We start from the raw sequence: 24574 nt of genomic DNA, 5'->3' as shown, positions 1-24574 counted from the left end.
CCAAGTATAGAAGAATTGACCAAGGCCGTCAAAGCAATGGAGCTCCAAGCAGACGAAATAAAGAAGGCCAAGGAAAAATTGGCAGAACTGGACTCCAAGTATAACAACTCCAAAATGACTGTAGCAGAACAGGGCAGAGAAATAAAGGCCCAAAGAGACAAGATAAAGGCCTTAGAAAAGGAGCTGAATCTAGAGACAGCTATGGCTGACATAAAGAGAATCCTATGCGCTAAAATTGGCCAATCCATCAAACAGCAGTGGAGGTCAATAAAAATAATGCATGAGCAGATGGATTTGATGGGCCAAGCACAAGCGGAAATTCAGAAGGCCAAGACAGTACTAGGAAACAAAACAGAACAGGCAAACAGGATGATAGACTTCCTGAATAGACAGGAAAGGGAAGAATTGGCAGCCATAGGCATTCCCAACAGAACAGAAGCTGTCCTCTCTGCCAAGAAGGCACTAACTCTAAGAAACTATATACAAACAGTAGAGAGGAAATTTTTTGAGATGCAAGCAGATGTGGAGGAATACAAGGCCAAAATGGGAGTGCTGCAAGCAAAAGGCCTGCCCAGCTTGCTAAGTGGTGCAGTAAAGCTGATCTCCCTAGATCAAATGGCTAACAGAATGGCAACCACTATTGAAAATCAGATTATTGCATCTGGTAGTACATCTGAACCAGCAGGGCCTCCTACAGGACAGAGTTTATATGAAAAACTTGAAGGCATGTTCTTCATTGAGAATGAGGTGAATCACCTGTTTGAGACCCCTCCCAATCTTTACAAACATACAGAGGCAGAGGAAACATTGATAAAAATACGCAGGCATCAAATGCCTAAGGAGGATTGGTGGCAGTTTATGCTTCATATTTTGCCACGGCAATTCCAGCTGTTTGGTCACTGCCAGCTCAAAGTCACTTTAAAGACAGACAGCATGATAAAGTCAGCATTGAAAGCAGCTGAGTGATGACTCAGCATATAGACTCCAACGGCCAGCCAAAAGATAAAGAGTTGCGCAAATTTGGACAGCGTACCCTCAGCCGACTCCAACTGCCACCGGATCAACAGGCTCTGACCAATTTTGACAGCTAAAAGACAGGAAGTTATTACAGCATTAACTTTCTCAACTACTACACTCCAGCAGTTGGCAGGATATTAATGCAGCATGTACTCTTCATTTTAGATATTTTTTTGTGTAAACTTTCTATATATACTCCCCTTGGTAACGCATAAGGGTTGAGATTTTTCACTCTAAGGCATGTATACTGTATATTTTCAGAAGAGTTTAATACAAAGAGCAAGCTCAGCTCAGTGATTTTCTGGAAGTATGGTGTTTTGCTGATGATCTAAGTGCTGTTGCAGAATTCTTGTGCCGTCTGGTGGAATGATATGTTTTCTTAAATCTCTGTTTTGTTTTCCTATATTGTTACATGCTCATGTTTTCATCAAATCTAGCAATAAAGAAAAAGAATAGTGCAGGATATGTTTCCTTCACACCCTGTGCTCAATCTTGTTTTGCTGTAAATGTTTTCTTCAGAATTAAATGGACATGAATTCTTAAATGCTCATGTTTTGTTTAAATCTTTATTGTAAATGCTATTTAGAAATCCTTCACTGCTTCTAGGTAACATTATCTCTTTATCACTATTTCAGTATTTCAGTTTAATGAAAGCTCCTTAAGTGCCTTTCATATTCTGAGCATATCACACTAAACCACAAATTCATAGCATCGTTTCTCAGACGGTTACCCAGCTCTACAATTTCATTACTTTGGTAAATCAGCACACCAAACTAACGGACCACTGACTCCATAGCCCAATGGACTAGAACTCTTTGGAAAATACATAAGCACCTTGACTGAAATTATCATCCAAGCAAAAAACTTAAAACAGACCTGAACTTATAGCTAGCCTAAAATCATTACAAACAGAGATAAATTATAAAGAGAGAGCCCTCTCTGACTACAGTTTGGCTAGAAACTGTCGTCCAAAGATTGGTTAGTGGTTACCCTGGCCGTATTCCCTTGGGAGTCATAGGGAACAACTTGGGTGTTAACACCTCCATTCCAAAATTCCATTTCCTTTGTAAATCTCTTCATACTCATCATTGCTGTCCTCCCTCATTACCATTTTTCACCTCATCATCATCATATCACTTTCCTAAGACAAGCACTAGGAACCATGGCAAGAAACAGTGAGTCAAGCTATGAAGAAGAAACACTAAGTGACAGCTCTAGGGAAAGGATCTTGTAGCAGCTTGACAAAGGAAAAGGAAAGGTTACAGAGGAGGATCTTGGTGATGATGTTGAGAGGGATTTTCAGCTTGAGGAGCATGATGATGATGTGCCACCTCATCACACTCAGGTAATTGATCTTAACAACCCAACCTTAGCTCAAAACATGCTTTTGAAAGAGCAAGAGGATCATATTCATATGTTGAGTGATAAAGTGGCTAGAGCTAGATATATTATCAACTATCTAGAGCAAGAAAACAAGTAGCTTACCAACAAACAAGAACTCATGGAGTTGCAAATCATCAAAGAAAACTGGTGAAAGTCCAAGAGGACAAAGGGAAAAATGACATCCATTGAAAAAGACAATGACTGGGAATATTTGTTGGAGAAGGTGAATGCCCACCATGAGAAGCTACTGGACAAGGAAAACAAGGAAAATAACATGTTGCACCACATGGCTTATCACTACTTGGCCCGGAATAAAATCTACAAGACAAGGGTAAGGTACCTAAAAGCCAAGCTAAGGAGAGCATTGAAGGCCAAAAAGGAGCAAGACAAACTTAGAATCTTGGCTGAAGCTTCCTTGGCCTAGAAAAGTAGTTAATGACCTTTCCTCTTGCCAATTTTGAAGAAGTTTGGAGAAATTTTTGTCATTTTCAAATTTTTAATTGCAATACATAGGGGTTTTCCTCTGATGCGTAGCACCATTGGTCCTGCCCATTGAGCTGGTAAGGAATTTTGAGGAATGACTTAAATTTTTGGATTTTTCATGAAAAATTATGAAAACCCAGAAAATTTCATGAATTTTGGAGGAGTTTTGGGTCACCAAAAGGGCAAACAACACCTCAAAATTGCCCTTTCTGCCACTTTTTGGACCCACAGGAAGTAGTGTTGGGAGAACTGATTTTTGGAGGGGCAAATTGACACCAAATTAAACAATTCTACTTTTCCTAGAAAGTAGACAGATAGACCTTTCCAACAAGCCAACTTGGAGTAGATTGGGTGAAGGGGAAGACCTCCAAATTCAGTTGGGAAAAGGTGCTGTGCATCAGGCAGATGGTGTTGCACATCAGGAATAATTTGCTCAATTTTGCTCAAAACTCAAAATTTTTGCCTAGTTTTTTCTCAGTTTGACTTTTTCTCTCTCAGGGTCAAACTCATGATGTAAATTGATGTATTTTGATGTAAAAATGATGAAAATTAACTTAAGGAGGTAGATACATCAGTTTGAGTTGGTTTGAGGATGAATGAATCAGTTTCCATAGTTTTAGAGGCAAGTTGTTCCACTGCCTATTTTTTAGTTCCTAGTTTAGATCTTGTTGAAATAGCTCCTTGGCTCATGGATTCGACCCCTGATGGCTAGCATAGGTGGTTTGATACCTATATCTTGTACTTTCTTAGTCATTTGTTAGGGTTGGAATCTTTTGAATGCTTTGAGCACTATTGTACATCATCTTTGCAGTTTGGCAAGGAAATAAACCAAGGTTTGCAGCATTTTGTGGGATTCTTGTGGCAAGGTGACTTAGTATTGTTTTTCCTTCTGTGATTCAAGTTATAATATGTTTATGTGTGCCATTATCTCTTTCTTTTCGGCTTAACTAATTGAATCAAGTATAAAGGTGGAAATCATTGATGTTGCAGTGCTCTACCTTAGGGTTTCATTAGTTTTACATGTTTTCTACTATTTGAAGAGGACTCATGACACTTCCATGCCCTCTCCAACTCCTCACCAATCTTAAAACTATCCATTTCACCTTATCTAAAGTACTAAAGCATTTTTCTACCTCACCCCATAGAAACCTCCGCAAAACGGAGTTCATTCCCCGGACCCAAAAACTGCCTTTCACATCTGATCCAGCAAACCACCATAAAACTCAATCAAACTCCTTTGAGCACATACCTAGCCTAAAATTAGTTTTCATATCAGTCATCTCAAGCCTTTCTATATTTTCTTTGAGATTGACAAGAAGAGAGCCCTCTCCCGACCTGGTAGGGCTAGGTACCAGGTTAAGCATGGTTTGATGTTACCCTAGACCTACTTTCCTCAGCCTGAGGAAGATTTAGGCCATTACATTTTCTATATCACTGGCTTCATGTTCTCTCTCCCTCCATTCAATTTTGGAATAATCAATAGACCCGAAACAACATTTAAAAGGATTTAAAATCTATATTGAAGCCAAACACACATTTTTTGGGGTTCATTTTCTTTATTTTTAAAACTCTTGGCACCTGCGATGTCGGTCTTGCAAACAAGGCAGAACTGTGTGAATTTCTGGGAATATTTCCTCACAGGATGCACTTTTCTTCTTGTAAAAGTTATCAGCTTGCATGAACCCGATGGCGACAATCCGCACAAGGCAGAGGGTGCATTTTTTGACAAAATATTTCCCCCAAAAAATAAATTGCAAGCCTCAAATGAAAATCTGAATAGATGAAAAGAGAGATCGTGAGGAGATCTCTTACCTATACGAAATGGTTTGGAATTTCATCCAATAGTTGGCTCGGAATTAGTACCGGAAGTTCGGTGGTAAAAAGCCCTTTTCTCCGCTCTCAAATGGTAAAAATGAAAATGGTAAAAAATGAATTACTTTTTCAACTTTTATAAGTTTATGAGTGATTAAAATATTATTTTTTTATGATTGAGACCTTTAAAAGTGAAAATTTTATGTTTTTACCCTAATACTAAGTAGTCATGATTATTTATCGAGTTTAAATGTGTAGAACAGGTTACAATGTAAAATGAATCATTTTGACTATCAATGGACTTTTATCACTTTTCATGCTCTTAAAAAATTACGAAAAGAAAAACCCTAGAGTCCTCTAAATATGAAAAGATTGTTGAGTACTCGATTTATCGAACTCGTAAAAGTAAATAAACAACCATCCACTTAGTATAAGTTTACCCCTTTTATAGACTGAGCTAGGAATGTTTACAAAAAAGGTATAAATTGATCAAACATGGTTAATAGAGTTATCTCTTGTATTATTTTATCCTTTTTTAGACCTGAGAGACTAAACATATGAAAAAGAACATGATGGAGTTTACATATGTTTTTCCTCTGACTCCCTAAAAGTGAAAATCTTTGAGCTTTAATTTCTTCGAGCTCGTTAAAATTTTATATTAAAATAACTGAATCAGTTTCAAGTTTGTGTCTTTTTCAAACTCTTAAAAGAAAACGACATCGAATTACTCCTTTACTAGACTCGTAAAAATTAAAGTGCATAAGACTCGTTAAACATAATCATACCGAACCATTCCTTCTTAGGGTTCGCTAAAAATACTTTGATGGACTCATCTGAAGGATGAGCTTATAGGAAAAACATATGTTATCCTCCCCAAGCTTGAAAAAATAAAGAGGTACTTGCCAACAATGGTGGGGAAAAATTGGGAAAAGGTGTTTATTTTACATTTATCATAAAGGCAGTATGTCGCTCTTGAAGACGACACTCCACCACACCAGTGTCTGGGTTGGAAAATCCATTTGTATTACAGTTAATCAAACCCCATTGAAATTCTTTAGCTAGTTTTAGGTATTATCATTGAGTCAAATGATGCCAAGTCAATTATTGTATCATTATGTGTTTGAGAGAAGTTCAACCTCAGTTCATGTTACTTTGAAAATTTTAGCCTTCAATCGCATCAGCCATTAGTGATTCAATCCTTGCAAACTATTTTTCAAAACCTAACACTGTGTTTCATGTGTAGGATTTCTTATGATGGGTCGCTTCCTATCGACTTCAGCGCATTATCTAGGAAGTTGATCTAGAAACCTTCAATACCTTGAAGCCTACATGCCTTAATGGCAGGTTTATCACCTTCGACAACATGTTCTCATCAATGGCCTTTGATCAAACGATTATATGAGTGTTCGACTTCAGATCACCTATTCATGCTCTATAGATTGTACTGGAAGTACCTTGAGATCCATTGTCGTCATTGGTAGTTTCTCTCGTGCTTGTTAATAGTTCACATCATTGACCGGTAATCAAGTTGCTTCTACCATGTTCGACTTTGAGACATTTACTCGCATGGCTAGATTCATATTGTGGATCGAGAAGATGAAGATCAAGACCCTTGATCTAGTTTCACCAATCCAGGTTGTGAGGAGTTTTATATTCATGATTATGTAGACAAAATCATAAATGGATGGCTATGTCCATATTGTTTCTACTATCGATTTGATTCTGGAGTTTTTTCGTACTTGTTCATTGAGTTAGCTTTACTTTGAGTATGGTAATGCCTACCTTAGTGATGATCATATATATACATTTGCATTGTTACCCTTGAATGTTTGTTGCAAGCTTCTGACCATTGTCTCCTATCCATTTTTTAGCATGATAAAATGCTTCAATCTTTTAAAACTTACTTGGGAAAAATGGCTTGTCTACTTTTTTAAGTAGGTCTTGCACTCTTTTACCTAGAATTTTTTATGCACTCACTAAAAATTATCCCTGAGAATAGCGCATAACTGCACTATATCTACCACTCTCAACCACATAGGCAAATCAAAGAAATTAAAAGTAAAAAAAAATACATTCTAGAAACATAGTTGGTCGAATGTATCCTAACTGAAAGCTTCCAGGTGATGCCTATTTGAGCCATAACCCTCAAATGATGGATATTAATCCCTTTCCTCAAGGAACCCTAATCCCTCAATTAGAGGATCTCACCCTCCTCTTTTGGGTTTTAAACTTCTTCCTCTTGGCCTATAAAATGATTAGAGGGCATAGGGATTGAAGAGGTCAAAACTCGGAGAAGATAAACTTATGCTACTAGTTTGATATTGGAAAGCTTATCATCTAAGGAGGAGATTGGATGCACTTGGGAGGAACCTCACTACATCAAGGAAAAGGTTGTAAGGCTCTTCTTTATCTTTGATTAATACAAATGAATTCTTTTCCCCATTGAATTATCTTATCAGAATGATGAATGATATATACTTATTTAGATGTTCATTAAAGCAATTTCAATTCCTAATCTCCTTGATCATTAGGTTAAGTTTGTTTTAACTATTATTTCATATATGATTTTGATCCTTATTATGTTTATGGTTGCAGGTTTTATCAAGAATTGAAGGGCTACATCGAGACACAACAAGGGATCTTCATAAATCATTTCTCAAACAAGTAAGAGGCTCATTTACCATATTTTATATCTATAATTGAAATGAGATAAAATTAAGGAAAGAGTCATTTCAATTGTTTGTTTGTTTCTAGTTTCCATCTAGGATCTAGGGAGATCACTCTTGTCAACAAGAGGGATTTATCTGCCTAACAATAGGTACTACAATATGGTGGGCCAAAGGAATAATGGCCAAGGTTGACAATGTGTAATGGATACTGTAAACTGACCAAGGTTGGAGCATGAATGCAGATGGCGATAGTAGAAAAAATTCTTAGTAGGCCCCTGAAGTTGGGAGGAGTTCCAGGGGAATAGGGGAAGATTATTCTGATTGGAAATGAGGATGGATGCATGATAGTGATTTGATGATGTGAAATTAATGATGGGTGATGAAATCTCCATCTAAGGACAACTAGTGATTGTTGCTCAGTGATGGAAATGAAAATATTGGTAAGGATATTTTTCCAAAAAATTCTTTGTACACTTGCTAGAAGAGTGTAAAAAGGGTTGGAATGTACAAACATGGAGATGGGTAACCTAATGATGTGGTGGCCTCCTTGATGGCGCATAAGATAAACTATAAAAGGTGGGGTGTATGTTTTAACCCCGTACAGAAATTACCTACATACGAATTCTAAAACACAGAAAATAAACAATGCGAGAGCATAACACATAAAACACATATACACAGAGATTTCCCCTGGATCCCAAAACTGGGACTCCCAACTTGATTTTTCATTATTTTCCTTTCAATGTTACAATACATATTTATACATGCTGAAGCATCCAATACCATGGACTGCAAACCATCACATCCAAAACCATGGACCGAAACCATCGCGTCCAAAAAACATGTGCAAAAATCATGCACAAAACCATAGGTGGGTCCACCCAACCTAACATAGGGTCCAAAACCAAAATTTTCTAGGACGCTGCCCCAGACCCCATAAAGTGGGGTTATGGGTACACCTCAAACCCCCTATGACACCCCCCTGCTACATAATTGGCGCAACGAAGTGGGGTTCTGCACCCCCTCTAACCCCCCAGTTAACTATGTGGGCTAGCTGTGGAAAGAATATAACACAACCCAACATTCTCCCACTTGCTGTTTTCTTTCCACAGGGGGCCAAAAGAGAGCTTAGTCATTTTTCCAGCCCTGAAATGCCCATTGTCTCTCTACACGAAGAGAACTTCTCAGAGCTCATAGATTTTGCCAATGCATCTGCAGTATTCTTCAAAGTGTCCACCTTTACTAGCAACACCTTTTTGTCTTCTACCATATCCCTCACAAAGTGATACTGAACATCAATGTGCATTGTTTTTGAATGATATGTGGGTTCTTTGCCAAGAAAATTGCACTTTGGCTGTCACAGTCTATCCTTATAGCTCCCTGTACTAACCCCATACTTGAACACAATCTCTCCAACCAAACTGCTTCCTTGCTTGCATGAGTGGTTGCCATGTATTCTGCCTCTGTAATTGATAGTGCCACTACAGATTCTTTCTTACTCATCCAACTGACTGCACGTACAAATAGGTTAAACACATACCCACTTGTAGATCGTCTCTGATCCAGATCTCTAGCCCAGTCCACATCAACAAAGCCACGAATATCCACCACTCTATCCAATCCTGGTCTTCCTTGGTAGCACAAACCACAATCACCAGTGCCACAAAAATACCTAAAAACTTGCTTCACTACTGTCCAGTGCTCCTTCCCTAGTTTTGACATAAACTTGCTCAATACTCCCACCGCATGTGCAATGTCTGTTCTAGTACAGACCATTGCATACACCAAGTTACCGACTGCACTTGCATATGGAACATGGGACATGTCCTCTTCCTCTTCTTGTGTCTTGGGACACTGTTCAGTAGATAACCTCACACCTATAGGAATAGGAACCTTCACCGGTTTACTATCCTGCATATTAAACCTCTGCAGTATTGTCCCAACATACTTCCTCTGGTTTAACTAGAGCTTCCTCTTTGCCCAATCTCTTTTAATTTCCATGCCCAAAATATAGTTTGCAGCACCAAGATCTTTCATGTTGAATTTTGAGGACAATTGGGTCTTCAAATCCTGGATAATTTCTTTGTCATTTCCAATCAGCAACATATCATCCACATATAAGACCAGATAAATAACACGATCACCAATTAATTTAAAATACACACAGTGATCTTCTTTACTTCTGGTGAAGCCAAGTCCCCATATAAATGTATCAAATTTCTGATACCACATCCTTGGTGACTGTTTTAACCCATATAGAGACTTCTTTAACTTGCATACTAGTTCTTTCTTACCCTTCACCGCAAAGCCTTCACATTGCTTCATGTATATTTCCTCTTCCAGATCCTCGTGAAGAAATGTTGTCTTCACATCCATCTGTTCTACCTCAAAATCAAAATCAACCGAAATAGGTAAAAGTAATCTAATAGAAGTTACCTTGGCAACAAGAGAAAAAATATCACCAAAATCAATTCCCAGCACTTGGGAATAACCTTTTGCTACCAACCGAGATTTGTATTTCTCCACTTTTCCTTTTGCATTTGTCTTCTTTTTGAACACCCATTTGTTGCCAATGAGTTTCCTTCCAGCTGGCAACTCCACTGGATCTCAAGCTTCATTTTTGTGCCATTTCATCAACCATGGCCTCTTTCTAGAGTTTTCCATCCTATGAATCTACTACTTCCTTCACAGTTCTGGGATCATCATCAGTAATAGATAAAGCAAAATTTGAACAGAAAGTAGATGGATGATCTGAAATCACCCCTAGGTGACCTCAGGAAATTAATGAAGGTATTACAGACTCATGTGTTGGTGTGTGTGTCTATGTTATCTTAGGCAACGGATCGATAAGATTGCAAAATAAACAGACACTGGAAAACAGTAAGAGAAATGCAGCAAGTAAATTCAACAAAAACACAACAATTTAATAAGGAGTTCACCCAATCCTCCTGGGCTATGTCTTCTGGTCGAGCTTCAGTGGTGGCCTTTTCTATTGTGTCTTTAAGCAGAGTTTTTACAACGAGGAGCTCAATTTGAGTCTCCTATAATAGACAATGCTCAGTAGGGTGGTACTTGGATTCCCCAAGCCACTAGAGTACACAAACTCCCCCTTACCAAGTCTTGACCTCAACTAGTCTTAATGGGTTGAGTCGAATTTGGTACTCAGTTCTTGACAGATATCCTCACAGGGATTGCTTGAATCTATCAAGCCTTCTCGGTTCTGTTTGCTCAATGCTGCCTTAGCTCTACAGGTCAGCTCGACTTCTCTGTTCTCTACTTCTTGCTTCACTCTCTATTCTATCTCCCCTCTGCTCTCTGTTCGTGGCTTAAAGCCAATCTATCCCATGACTATTCGCTTCCTCTTCCAGCTCTTTAGATCACCTACCTCTGTCCGCTGGAATTCCCTGCTTCTGTGTCATCACCACTGTGTAAAGTTTCATAGAGAGGTGGCCACTTGTCTCCTTACGAACTAGGTGCCAACTCTTCCTCGAACGGTCATTATTTCAATTATTCTGTGAAATGATTCATCCACCAGCTCAACGGTCATGTCCAACCCCAAATTTCATGTGCCTCAATCTATTCTTCCGCCAAATCTGGTCTCCCATCGGGTGCAATCTCCGTCGTTGATCTAGGGACTCCAGATCTTATGGTCATCGCTTTTATTGCATGGGTGAGTTGCTTGACCGTTACCCTACAATGAGAGTGGTTTTCTCTCTCATTCGCCAGACACGTGTCATTCAGTGTATGGCATCGCGCGGTCCCCTGCCAAACCCGCTTACTATTTAAAGTGCTTGCGATATCCCGCCAGTTTTGGGCGCGAGACCTGCCTTCTGACAGTTTGAGTATTTTCGCATTGTTTTCCCTGTTTTTCACATGACCAAGTGCTAGGGCTTTTCCTTTTCTGAGGCTTTTATCCTGTGATACGCGTATCAGAAATGATCTATATTTTCTGATCTGGACTCCCTATTTGCTAGTTTGCACCACTGTGTGGTCTCCATGGGCCAACAATCAACGCACTTTGACCAAGGGTCCTTGTTGTTCTGTGCTGCCTACAACTTCCACTGTCCAGAGGTCCTTCCTGATAGCTCATTGTTCACAAGATTTTGGAGTCTGACATAATTTGAAATAGTCATAGAACTTTGATAATTTTCAAGGATTCAATTTGGATCATGGCCTTCCCACTGAAAAAGCTTTTGGACCACCAAAAGTTGGTTTTCAAGCATCGACTAAGTGAAGATACAACTTTCTCACCTATCCAATCTCTATCCATTTTGCACTGCTTGGCTTTGAACCCTTGAGCCCAATTCTGAGGTACTCAACATCTCCCCTACGCGTCATTCTCACCTTCTTGTCCAGAATTGTGTCTTCCCGCAATTCATTAAGATATTTAGGTAGCAGGTCATCAATAGAAGGCAATTGACTTTGTTCTTCAGGATCTTCAATTAACGAAGGTTCAAATAGTCTCAAGCTGTCTGCATTGACGATTGAGTAGATGTGCATATAAGCTGGCAAATCAAGGTGAAAATCATTCTCAACAATTTTCTCAAGGATCCTGAAAGGTCCATACCTGATAGGCTTTAGATTTTTATCTTCACCTTGCATCTTGTCCTTGCTAATATATAGCTAGACTTGATCACCAACTTGGAAACTATGCTCCATCTGATGCTTGTCATGCCTTGCCTTGTATTTGGCCTAGCTCTTTTCCAACTGTTCCTGTACTGCCTAGTTGATCTCTTGGATTTGTTCAATGAACCTAGTTGCCCTGTCCACATTGTTGTGTCCCTCAACTATTGTGTCCTTATCAAAGACAAAATCCAAGGGAGACCTTGGTGTGAAACCAAAACAGGTCTCAAAAGGAGATCTCTGTGTGGAAGAATGTTTGGCTCAGTTGTAAGCATGCTGCACATAACACAAATGTTCATCCCAAAGCTTAGGATGCTTACTGCAATATCCCTTGAATAACTAGATCATTGTCTTGTTGACTACTTCTGTCTAGCCATCGGTTTGTGGATGGAAAGATGTGCTTTTGTTCAGTTTGGTGTCCATCAGTTCCCACGGACTTGACCAAAACTTTCCCACAAATCGGGTGTCTCGATCAGATATAATGGAAGTGGGTAATCCAAAATGAACCCATACATGTTGAAAGAACAGTTTTGTAGTTTGTTCAGTAGTAATTGTTCTATTACAAGGTATCAAAATACACATTTTTCTGAACCAATCTACAACAACATATAGATAATCATGACCTTTCCTAGATTTAGGCAATCCTCCAACAAATTCCATGAAAACACTTTGCCAAGGATGAGAAGCAACTGGTAATGGAGTGTACAAGCCTAGTTTTCTATTGGTAGGCTTGCTTTTAGCACACATAGTACACCCTCTTACATGTCTAGAAACTGTCTTGTTCATTTTTGGACAATAACAAAATCTTTGCAGCTTTGCAACTGTTTTACTTACCCCAAAGTGAACTAATATTAGAGAAGTGTGTGCTTCTTGAATTATCTTTACTCTTTCTATTTGTGGAATGCATAGCTTCCCGCAATGATATAGGAGTTGGTCCTTAATATGATAATCTAATTCTTCTACTTGTTTGCCTTGACTTAAAGTTGCACAAACATCTTTAAAGTCTATATCTTGAGCATATTGTTCAATGTAGCTCTCATGTAACACAAAATTATGCTTAAGTATAGTAGATGCATTTATAATGGTTCTAGATAACATATCTGCAACTTTATTGTGTATGCCCCTTTTATATTTGATGACTAAATGAAACTGTTGTAGAAAACCCATCCATCTATAATGTCTTGATTGCTGCAACTTAGTTTGGGAGTGTAGATATTGAAGTGGTTGATGATCAGTATGTATAACTGTTTCTTTGCCCATTAAGTAATGTTTCCACTTTTTCGCACACTATACTAATGCATACAATTCTTTATCATATGTGGGATAGTTAACTACTGCAGAATTAAATGTCTCAGAATGATAACATATGGGTTTACTGTGCTGTATCAACACTGCTACTATGGCATAGTCACTCGCATCCATTTGGATCTCAAATAGTCTTTGAAGATCTGGTAGTGCTAGTACTGGTGTTGTACTAATCTTTTCTTTCAAGGTGTCGAAGGCTTTCTACTGTTTGCCTCCCCACTGAAACACCTTGTTCAATCCTGTTAAAGCATGTAAGGGAGCTGCAATTAAGGAAAAGTTAGAAGTGAACTTTCTCCAATATTGTGCTACTCCTAAGAAGCTCCTAACTTCTATAGCAGATTTGGGTTTAGGCCAGTTTACAATGACTGCCACCTTAGAGAGATCTATCTTCAATTCACCACCCCCTACTATATGTCCCAAATAATTCAAAGATGTTTTTCCAAATTCACATTTTGAGAGTTTAACATAAAGTTTTTCTCTTTTAAAAACATCTAGTGTCTGCTTAACATGCTTTAAACTTTCTTCCCATGTTTTGCTAAATATCATAATGTCATCCAGATATGCAATAACAAAATCATCAAGAAAAGGTTTGGGTACATCATTCATTATTCTCATGAAAGTAGTGGAGCATTAGTTAAGCCAAAAGGCATAACCAGCCACTCATACAATCCCTGCTTTGTTTTGAAAGTAGTCTTCCATGCATCTTGTTCTGCAACTCTAACCTAATGATATCCACTATGCAATTCTAACTTGGAAAAATAAACAGCTTCTTTCAATTGATCTAATAGATCATCTATGCGAGGAAGGGGATAACGATTTTTTATTGTTATCTTATTCAGTGCTCGGTAATCAATGCACATTCTGCACAAGCCATCTTTATTTCTCACCAAAATGATTGGAGATCCACATGGTGATGTGCTAGGTCTGATGAACCCCTTCTCGAGCAACTCTTGCACCTTCTTCTTGATTTCTGCATTCTCTAAAGCGGAAAACCTGTACATTCCAATGTTAGGCAATGGAGCATCTTGCTGCAAATTAATATCATGCACTATTTCCTTTTTGGGTGGTAGACCTTTAGGTTCTTGAAACAAGATATCATACTTTGAAACAACTTTTTCTAAATCAGCTTGCTGTTTAGCATCACAACCCTCAAATACATTAGTTTTATCAGGTTTCTTTTCCTTTACAACCATCAGTAAAAATTGTTTGCATGAATTTATAATTCGTTTCATCTGCCCTGAGTTTATGAGAGTGTAATTATTCTTGAGCTTATGAGCTCTTACAAAGTATTCGATTCCATCTTTAACGAGTAGATACTTGTTCTCGACTCTATAGAAAATAGCTTTTTTGGCATACAAGTAAGGACTTCCTAAAACAATTCCACATATATCCAAGGGAAGTATGTCTAACTCAACCTCATCTACAAATGCTGACCCAAAAGAAAACTTGAGTTTGCATTGTCTAGTCACTTGTAGTTGTTCTTTATCACTTAACCATCCTAATGGGTATGATTTCTTGTGAGGTGTAGTCAGTAATCCCAATTTCTTTACAATTGCTTTAGAAATTAAATTTACTTGTGAGCCACTATCAAACAAAGTATCAATCTTTTGATGTTTGGAAATAACTCGAATATGGAAAAGCTCATGTCTTTTCCTGTCATTTTATTCATCAATAGTAGATTGTGTAGAATTACTAGTAGCTGCTTCAGAATTCTTACCTTTTATACCTGTGGCTACAATGGTTGTTTCATCTCCTGAGTTTGACCCCAAATATTTCTAAATAGCTGTAGCAATCTTCTTCTTCTTGCCCTCGAGCTTCTTAGGTCTCAGCTGTAGATGCAGAATCCAATAGTGCTCATCATCATGCCCATCCTTCTTACAGTGAGTGCATGAATACTTTCTTTTCTATGCAATATTGGCCTTCCTTGCTTTCCATTTCTGTTTTCTTTGCTCCTTATTCTTGCTTGCAGTGGGTTGGAATGATCCTCCAACTTCTGAGTTTCCATTCTTTCCTCTAGCTTCTAGATGCGTAGCTTGAACAGATACCTCATCTATACTAGTGGGATTAAACATGAGGATAGTGTGCCTCATGTAGCTATGTAGACCACCGATGTACTTCAACAGAGTCTCAGGTGAGTCTAATGAGATTCCTAGAATTAAATCTCTCTTCCTAAATTCTTGGGTGTAACCTTGTACATTTTTACCTTTCAATTGTTGAAGAGTTTGCCATCTCATCATGGCTTGCTGCATGTAGGCCAGTAGATAGAACTGATTTTTTATTGCAGAAACAAATTCACTCCAGACCAAAAGAGTCTTACCATGTCTCTTCATGTCAGCTTGGGTCCTGCCTTCCTGCTAAACCAAGGTAGTGCCTTCAAGGTGTAGGTTGGCCAGTTGAATCTTGCTCTTGTCTGAATCGATACTCTACACTCTGCAATAAATATCAATTTGTCTGATCCAATTGTCCAGCTTTTCTGCATTCAACTCTTCATCATATATTGGTAAATCAAAGTTAACATCTAGTTTAATCAAAGATGTCTTCTTTTTATGTTCAGGGCTATTAGGAGGTGTGATAAAGCTTTCTTCTTTCCCCTTGCCTTTTGAGTGGTCATGGAGGAGAGACTCTTCTTCTCCTTTATCTTGTTTGGAGCCTGATGAATCTTCATCTTTATGTTTTCTGAAGTCCTTATACATTTCCTCTACCATGGACCTTATGGCCAGGAAACTATCTATAAATTGAGGGTCTGGCCCCCCAGAACCTTCCTCTGACATTGTATTCTGAGCATAGACTCTTCCAATTTTAGGATTAGTTTCGACCAACTCTCCTTCTCCTAATTTGTTATTTGATCTAGTTAGCATTCAAAAACTAAATCCAGGACAAGCTTGTCTAACCTTAACAACCTATAGCTTTGATACCACTTGATATGAAATCACCCCTAGGTGACCTCAGGAAATTAATGAAGGTATTACAGACTCATGTGCTGGTGTGTGTGTCTATGTTATCTTAGGCAACGGATGGATAAGATTGCAAAATAAATAGACACTAGAAAACAGTAAGAGAAACACAACAAGTAAATTCAACAAAAACACAACAATTTAATAAGGAGTTCACCTAATCCTCCTGGGCTATGTCTCCTGGTCCAGCTTCAGTGGTGGCCTTTCCTATTGTGTCTTTAAACAGATTTTTTACAATGAGGAGCTCAATTTGAGTCTCCTGTAACAGAAGATGCTCAGTAGGGTGGTACTTGGATTCCCCAAGCCACTGGAGTACACAGACTCCCCCTTACCGAGTCTTGACCTCAATTGGTCTTAATGGGTTGAGTCCAATTTGGTACTCAGTTCCTGACAGATATCCTCATAGGGATTGCTTGCTTTCTTGGTTCTGTCTGCTTGATGTTGCCTTAGCTCTGTAGGTCAGCTCGACTTCTTTGTTCATTGCTTCTTGCTTCACTATCTATTCTGTCTCCCCTCTGCTCTCTATTCGAGGCTTAAAACCAATCTGTCCCGTGACTGTTCGCTTCCTCTTCCAGCTCTTCAGATCGTCTGCCTCTGTCTGTTGGAATTCCTTGCTTCTATGTCATCACCACTGTGTAACATTTCATAGAGACGTGGCCACTTGTCTCCTTACGAACTAGGCGCCAGCTCTTCCTTGAATAGTTGTTATTTCAGTTATTCTGTGAAATGATTCATCCGCCAGCTCAATATTCATGTCAGACCCAAAATTTCATCTGCCTTAGCCTATTCCTCCGCCAAATTCGATCTCCCATCGGGCGCAATCTCTGCTGTTTATCTGGGGCCTCCAGATCCTACGATCATCGCTTTTATCGCACAGGTGAGTTTCTCGACCGTTACCCTGTGATGAGAGCGGTTTTCTCTGTCATCTGTCAGACACGCATCATTCAGTGTATGGCATTGTGCGGTCCCCTGCCAAACTCGCTTACTACTTAAAGTGCTTGCGATATCCCACCGGTTTTGGGCACAGGACCCACCTTCTGATGGTTTGGGTATTTCCGCATTGCTTTCCCCGTTTTTCACATGACCAGGTATCGTGGCTTTTCCTTTTCTGAGGTTTTTATCCTGGGATACGCGATTAGCACTTTGCGCTAATCACATATTAGAAATGACCTCTATTTTCTGATCTGGACTCCCTATTTGGTAGTTTGCGCCACTGCGCGGTCTCCATGGGCCAACAGTTAGCATGCTTTAACCGAGAGTCCTCATTGTTATGTGCTGGCTACAACTGCCACTGTCCAGAGGTCCTTCCTGATAGCTCGTATTTCACAAGATTTTTGGGTCTGACATAATTTGAAACAGTCATAGAACTCTGATAATTTTCAAGGATCCAATTTGGATCAATGGACTATACCTTTTTGTCTGCCTTCTTTCTCGAACTAATCTTCTCACACCCAGAGTTTGTGGCTCTTCATCTTCTGATTCCTCCTCTGTTGTAGAGTCTGATTCTTCCTCCTTTAGCTCAAACTCTATCTTCTTAGGTTCCTTTGGTTGGATTTCATGTTTAATAACATCTTTTACCTCTTTGAACACCACATCTCGGCTGTACACAACCTTCCGTGTGACTGGGTTCCAAAGCTTATAACCCTTTAAACCATCCTTATACCCAATAAAGATGCACTTTTTAGATTTACTATCCAAATTGGATCGTTTCTCCTTTGGAACATGTACATATGCATCACATCCAAATAACCTCAGATGTGAAAGAGAGGGTTTCTTACTATTCCCTACCTCTTGTGGAGTATTATCCTGCAACGCTGATGAAGGTGACTTGTTGACCAGGTAACATGCAGTATCCACCACCTCTGCCCAAAATTCCTTTCCTAACTCGACACCACTGAGCACGCTTCTTGCCCTTTCCATCAACATCTTATTCATTCTTTCTACAACTCCATTTTGCTGAGGTGTATATGGAGTAGTCTTTTGTCGTGCTATACCACACTTCTTATAGAATTCCTCAAATTCCTTTCTACAAAACTCTCCACCATTATCTGTCCTCAGCACCTTTATCTTCTTCTCTGTCTAATTTTCCATGAGAGCCTTAAATTCTTTAAACCTGTCAAAGGCTTCAGATTTCTTCTTAAGGAAATATATCCATGTATTCCTTGAGAAGTCATCTATAAATGATACATAGTACATAGACTTACCCAGTGATGGAACCTTCACAGGTCCAAACACATCGCTGTGCACAAGTTCTAATATTTGTTTTTCCCTCTTACTACCAGAGGGGAAACTCACCCAATTTTTCTTCCCATATACACAACTTTCACAGAAATCAAAATCGAGAGAGCTACTACTCATACCTTCTACCATACCTTTACCATGAACTATGTGAAGGCCTTTCTCTCCAATATGTCCAAGCATTTGATGCCACAGCATGGTCTTCTCTCCAGAGACCACTAGATTTTCTACTCCACTTTCGAAAACCATAGAATTGTTGCACCCATCAACAACAATGCTACCTTGCAACTTGACAAAGTTACAATCTGAACTCCCCCCATCAATGTCGGTGCTCCTCGAACCATCTTGCAGGTATCCTTCTTGAACACTGTTTTTACACCTGCATCATCAAACTTGCTTACAGAAATCAGATTTCTGGCTAATGCAGGAATATGCAGAACACCCGGAAGTTTTTTAACCCTTCCACCTTGCAACTTCAACTTTAATTTTCTGCGACCAATGATTCTAGCCTTCCTATCATCCCCTAAGAAGACATCACCACATCGTATTTCTCATACTCACAGAACCACTCTCTATGGGGAGTGAAGTGAAAGGATGCACCTGAGTCAATCAACCATGCCTCATGATCTACATGTGTACTTGAAGAATCCAATTACACATCCCCACCTTCATCTGAGGTGGTTTTCACATCTACAGAAGGAGCATCATCAGATCCCTTTCCTTTATCAGGAGCTTTAGATTTACAATCCCTTTTGTAGTGCCCTTCCTTTCCGCATTTCTAGCACACCAACTTTATAAGTTTTCCTGGAGATTTAGATCTCCCTCTAGATTTAGATCTCCCACTCGATGACTTATTTTTGCTTCTATTCTGGGACCGTCCTCATACAGACAAGGCATCAACATTCTGGCTCTCCATATTTTTCTGTCTCATCTCCTTCGCCAGCAAGGATGAGACTATTTCATCAAACTACAAGACAGTTGCATTGCTACCTATTGCAATAACCAGACTATCCCATGAATCTAGTAGAGAACACAAAAAATTGATGCACTTATCTTCATCTAAAATTTTAATATCAACAGATGCTAACTGACTTACCCTATTATTAAATGTGTTCAGATGCTCTGTCACTGAGTCTCCATCTTTCATCCTCAGGTTATACAACTTTTTCTGCAGGAACAATTTATTCACCAGAGACTTAGATTGGTACAAAGTCCTTGACTTGTCTCACAAAGCCTTCGCAGTAGCTTCCCCTAATACATTCAGCAATACTGAATCTAAGACACACAATTGTATTGTTCTCTTTACCTTCCAATCCAACTTCTTCCATTCTTCATTGGGCACTCCCATTGGTTTAGTACCTGATCCACCAACAGATCCTCCATCTTGAGTTTCCACAACTAAAAACTTTTACCATTAAATTTCTCGATCTTTATCTTTCCACTGCTCACCATCTTCTTTCACCAACAGAATCCATCTCGCAGATCTCCCACTGAACAGTGTCTACCATAGGCCTGAGTGAAACCCCTTAGCAACAAAGGCATCCCCTTGAAGCCAAAAACAACTCTGATACCAAATGTAGGTTTTAACCCCGTACAGAAATTGCCTACATACGAATTATAAAACACAAAAAATAAACAATGCGAGAGCATAACACATAAAACACATACACATAGATATTTTCCCCTGGATCCCAAAACTGGGACTACTAGCTTGATTTTTCATTATTTTCCTTTCAATGTTACAATACATATTTATACATGCCGAAGCATCGAATACCATGGACCGAAAACCATCACATCCAAAACCATGGACCGAAACCATCGCGTCCAAAAAAATGTGCGAAAATCATGCACAAAACCATAGGTGGGTCCGCCCAACCTAATGTAGGGTCCAAAACCAAAATTTTCTGGGGCGCTGCCCTGGACCCCATAAAGTGAGGTTATGGGTACACCCCCCCCCCCCCCCCCCCCCCCCCCCCCCCCCACTACACAATCGGTGCAACGAAGGGGGCTCCGCCCCCCCTCTAACCCCCCGGTTAACTACGTGGGCTAGTCGTGGAAAGAATATAACACAACCCAACATGGGTGTCCCATTGGCTAGTCTCGATGTGAGGTGCATCACATGGAGTTGATTTTGTAGATGGTCCACTGTAATGTGGGGGGATGAGAGGCCAAGTGATAAGTCAAGTGATGTATTCATGTTATTCTAAATTTATTGAGTGCCCAAGAAACGGGTGGTAAGAAATTAAAGAAATAGAGAGGAATGTGATAATTTTTAAAGTCATGTAAGTGAGTGGTTCCCATGTTGGGAAGATAATGGTAATGGATGTTGATAGTGTAAAAGGTACTACTAGATGAGGGAATCAATGTGGTTAAGAAAACCATTGACCAATGAAGACATATACTAAATGAAAGTGTAAAGTGGAGGTAGACATGGTTGAGATGATGGGCCCTATGGTTAATTTATGAAAAATGATGTCAGGATATGCAATGTTTCAAGGGAAACCTATCATGCTAGTGAGAAAAGATACCTTAACCATCGATCAATGGAGGGGGGGTCTCGAATTCGATATGAACCTAGAAATGACCTAAAACTTCGCAAGATCCCAAGTAAAAGCATCATCAAATAATATATTCATGACAAAATTCAGATGTGGAAGAGAAGAATAACCAAAATGACAATAAGGCACACCTTATGGGTAATCTGAGGTATGTCGACTATCTAAACTGGGTGGCACAAAGGCACTTCACGAGTTCAGCTATGGCATTATCGTGTGTAGCTTATTTTATGAGTGGGTCATACCTATTCGACCCATATTTTGTGTTGATCCAATGCTCCTTCGTGAGCCACGAATGAGGTCATTAACACCCTTAATGTTGTGAAAGGGAAGAGAAGAGATCGGTAAATATTAGAGAAGTTGGGTATGAGATTGGTAGGAGTTCAACCCACAGGTGATATTGGAGTTTCCATATGTTGGGATGGACTTCAAGCGTGATTCGAACATGGGTTTTCCTCGAAGTGATGCGTGGGGTCCACCAGGTATGATTGTATATATATTTTTGCGTCTGATTTCATATTGTTTGATCATTATGATATATCAGTAATGTACTAATGACTTTTGTGTTACTTGCAGATGCAGGACCATGAGGGCGAGACTAGAGATATTGTGTGATAGACATGAAGATATAGGGGAAGTACATGCAGGATAGGTGCATCCCAGGGACAATGACACCGGTGGAGTGCCCAACTTAGAGGTTAAGACATCATATTATTTGTGCACCCCATGGTGAAACGGGTGAGATAGATGCTCTCTAAGAAGAGAAGGAGAGGTTGTGAGTTTAGTTTGAGAGCCATGGAGGTAGGGCATGAGATTATCGAGAGAGTGAGCTAGATGCTCGGGTCTAACTAACCCAGAACTTGATGGGATTTCTCGAGGCCAGATGGGTGATGTTGGGTGAGGACGTGGTGGATCAAGTGACCAAACTAGATAGAGAGTGGCAACTAATTTTACATAGAGTAGTAGTAGAAGCAACGACAACACAACCTATCTTGACCCCAGAGTAGGGGTAAGCTCCCCCCCCGTCTCCACAGGTGGTGCAGGTAGAGATGTTGCTGGTTTGTTGCGATCACCTCCTTAGATGTTACTATGGTACCAGGGGAAGAAAATATTATGAGGATGCTCCCCTATTTTGACAAATGATTCATTTATGTGGCGATGGATCTATGATGCACATAAACACTATTTTTTGATGTATATGTATATATGTGTGTGTGTGTGTGTGTGTGTGTGTGTGTGTATACACACATATCCATTTACTAACTCACATGGTGTGTTTTTTTTCTTGCATGTGTATGTTTTATTGCGATGATATGTATGCTTATTGATATGATGGATCATTTATGTTTTTGCTTTACGTATCTTGATGATGGGTTGTATGTAACGCTTTCCAGTCTAGGATATCATTAACGATGTGGTCAATGATGTGATTTTTATGACTTAAAATATGCAAGAACATCAAATGATCAAAACCACGTACTAACAGTTAGGATGTAGGTATTTCCAAAAAAAGAAAGGATCACAAATTTGAAAGGTATGATTCAACTGCATGACAACAAGTTGGGAATCAAGGAGCACATGCAAGTGGAAGATAATTAAGTGGGAGGCATCAACTAAGAGGAAAATGATGACATTGTATTCTTCTTAGTAGTCGGTGGTTGACCCAATACAGGCACTATTTCGATGGAGAAGGGCCATATCAAGAGATTAAATGGCCCAAGATGTCGTGGCAAGATTTTGCGACCATTGAGAAGCGCCTTAAACGAAACCTTAATTTCTTAAGCTAGAGCCCATTAACAAGGTCTTTGAGACACTTGTTGTTGGGCTCTACCAAAATGTATGTGCCTTTGAGGAGGAAATGTTTGACAATGTAGGGACCCTTCCATAAAGTCTTGAATTTCCTTGACCCTATATCTTTGTTGGTGACATCATAGAGGAGGAATAAATCCCCCTCATTAAAGGAACGATGGGTGACATTTCAACCAAAAGAAGCTTTGGTTCATTTTTTGTTGGCTTCATTGTGTTGGGGAGATTCTCATCGATTTTCATTAACATTCTCTAGTTGTATGAGCCTTTGCTTGAGTGGAGTAGTATTAGGAATTATTTTGACTGCGATGTGTAGTGTGGGGATCTCACATTCGATGGGAAGTATGGGTTAAACCCCGTGTACTAAATGGAATGGAGTAAAACCTATGGATTTTTTGATCAATGTGTTGTACACATAGATAGGAAAAAAGCATGTGATGCAAATTAGTTTTGTGTTTGTTCACCATACACTACAGCATGGTTTTGAGAATCTAGTTAACAAATTTTGTTGGGTGTGGAGCTTGATTATCTTCCTGATTGTTCATAGGTTTTTGTTTTAGTGACATTGGATCCCTTTTCCTAATGGGGAATAAATGTATTTCATTTAATCATCATCAGGGGGGTCTAAGGGTGGTGTGACAATAGTTTTTATGAGCCCCCCCCCCCAGTGGGTGTTAGGGGTAGTGCCCCCGAAGCTAAAAATAGATGAAAATTTTCCTTGTAAAATATTGTAATTTCGTAGTTAATCTGGGTTGTTCATTAGGCGGATGCTCTGATGGTAGAAGTTATGTTAATTTAGGGTTTTTTTTCCCCTAGAAGGTAACCCTAGGTTTATATGAGGGAATTGTATTATGACTGAGTATTATTATTCTGAGAAAGAAAGAGAGAGGAGACTATGTGAGAGTGAAAAGGAAATTATAGCAGATCTGTTGTAGGTTTTATCTCTTCATTTTGATGGATAATATAAAAAGGACTGGTTGTTTCTTTATGGATGTAGCCCAAATTGGGTGAACCACATATATCTTTGTCTCTCTTGTTTTATGCATCTCTGTATTTGTGTTTCTACAATATTTTGTGTATTTCATTTCTCCATTAATTAATTTCTAACAAATGGTATCATAGCCAAAGTTGTATTTGTCTAATAAACACGTAGGAGGAAGGGTTCCTTGTTTGAGTAGGAGCAATGGAGGAATATGGTAGGTTTAGGGCTAAGAAATTTAACGGCCAAAACTATCAGCTGCAGAAGATGAAAATGGAAGATTATCTATATTAGAAAGATATGTACCTACCATTGATTAGAAAATCAAAGAAACTGATGAGTATGATGGACACATAATGGGAGATTCTAGACTAAAAGGCACTACGAACAATATGACTTGTCTGGCAGTGTTGGTGGCATTCAAAATTTCAAATGAAATGAAAACTGAAGATTTAATGATGACATTGGCTAAAATATATGAAAAACACTCAACCTCAAATAAAGTATTTCTTGCGAAGTGTTTATCTAATATGAAGATGTCAGAAGGTGCATCTATTGTTGATCATTTAAATGAATTAATATGGTTACTATTCAGTTAAGTTCTATAGGGGTGAATTTTGATGATGAAGTTAGGGCTCTGTTATTTCTATGCTCATTTCCAAAAAGTTGGAATGGCCTAGTTATGGCTATTAGCAACTCTATCTATGGATCTAACACTTTCAAGTTTGATGATGTTGTTCATGCCAC

Source organism: Pinus tabuliformis, chromosome 2_2 (assembly GCF_031772625.1).
Source record: "Pinus tabuliformis cultivar Carrire ecotype Pingquan chromosome 2_2, CPIR1, whole genome shotgun sequence".
Lineage (NCBI taxonomy): Eukaryota > Viridiplantae > Streptophyta > Pinopsida > Pinales > Pinaceae > Pinus > Pinus tabuliformis.
This window is presented reverse-complemented; position numbering follows the sequence as displayed.